The sequence below is a fragment of the Belonocnema kinseyi genome, chromosome 1, assembly GCF_010883055.1.
Source record: "Belonocnema kinseyi isolate 2016_QV_RU_SX_M_011 chromosome 1, B_treatae_v1, whole genome shotgun sequence".
In the NCBI taxonomy this organism is placed as follows: Eukaryota; Metazoa; Arthropoda; class Insecta; order Hymenoptera; family Cynipidae; genus Belonocnema; species Belonocnema kinseyi.
In genome coordinates this window covers 28,905,671-28,907,259 of record NC_046657.1, presented here as the reverse complement: position 1 = coordinate 28,907,259, position 1,589 = coordinate 28,905,671, and positions in this window count along the sequence as shown.

Below are 1,589 nucleotides of genomic sequence, written 5' to 3'. Positions count from 1 at the left end.
TAAGGTATATTTTCTGAAAATTTTATTCAAAAATTCCAAAAACTGACGTACAGAGCACGAGTTGAAGTGAAAAACGGATTAAAATCGACTTTTTCAAACAAGAGCTAGTTACTCAACTGCGCATGCGTCTCATTCGGCATCTAATTGGTTTCGCGCGAAGTTTAAGATGCTAAACAAAGTTATTTTTATTTTTTATTATAAACAATGACATTTCAACTTATAAAGATGTCCATTGTATGGAAATGAATAATTAACAATAAAAATTAATTAGATGCATATCTGTAAATATTATTTAAAATAACCAGAAATATTTAATTCAAAACTTTTCATTTTTGTTTTTAAGTTGTTTGCTCTATATTGCTTCTTAAAAGACTTGAAAATTAAAAAATGTTTATAAATTCCCAAGAATTTATTAAAATTTTCGGGTATTCATAGTAGTTCACAAGTAAATACGGTAACTTACCATAAATTACCGAAAAATTCTATTATCCGCTACCAAAATTTTCATACTGCTTTTACGGCGAGTGGGCTGATGATTGTAAAATGCGAGCTCATAAATGTATAATTTTTATTATTTACCTTTGACGTCACTTTTCACTCTCTAGGGAGAAACAAGTAGAACTTTGGCCCTGCTCCATAGGCGTCGAAATAGTGACATATTAATTTGACAAGAATGAAATTTTGACCAAAAATATTAGAATTTTCTTACAGGGTTCTATTATTTCAGTTCGCATGTAAACAAAAAAATCAGGCAAAGGTGTAAAAGTGGAAAATAAAGAAGTTTAAAAAGAAGAAGAATAAATCAATTCCTTGAAATGAAGGAATAGGGGAAAGAGTGTGTATTCTGAAATATAAGAGGGATTTTTAATCTTATTAGAAAAATATTTTACTGCACCGTTGCAGGGCAATCTTTTGTAAAATTCGCTAACGTTTTCAAAAAATTTTTCATCAGGACACGTACTTAAAGTTATCTATATTTATAACATAACTTACTCGCCTACCCAAACCTTTTTATCAACGTAATTTTTGATGCGAGCTCATATTGAATCAAATTGGAAATGTAGTTTATAAACGACACCTAAGCTACGTTTAACACACATTTCTTTAATTCAAAATTGTTTAGACATAAATGAACATTTAGGTAGCAACATAGTGGGTTTATTGTTAAAGGAAAATAGCAACAAATTTGATAGTTTATCGTAAAGTATGCCCATATTTTTTGACAGTATTTTAGAACATAATGAACTTTCCAACACAAAGTTTCAGAACGACACAAATCATTTCTTTTGCCATTTATTTTCTTCTAAATACGTTCGAAGTTTTCAACAATCTGTTCATTCCTAACAGTGCACCAAAAAATGAGATTTTTCCTCTTTCTTCTTTTCTTCAATAAGGACAGATACTTTATTTTGATTTTGCACAATACCCAAATATGCTTTTTGGCCCTCATTTTTCCTTTGAAAATCATATGCAAACGTTGCACTAAGTGCTAGGACAGTGAAACCAGTAGAATATGCTTTAATTTTTATCATATCCATTATAAATATATAATTAAAGTGCAACCCTTTAATAGCCCTCCCTTCTATAGC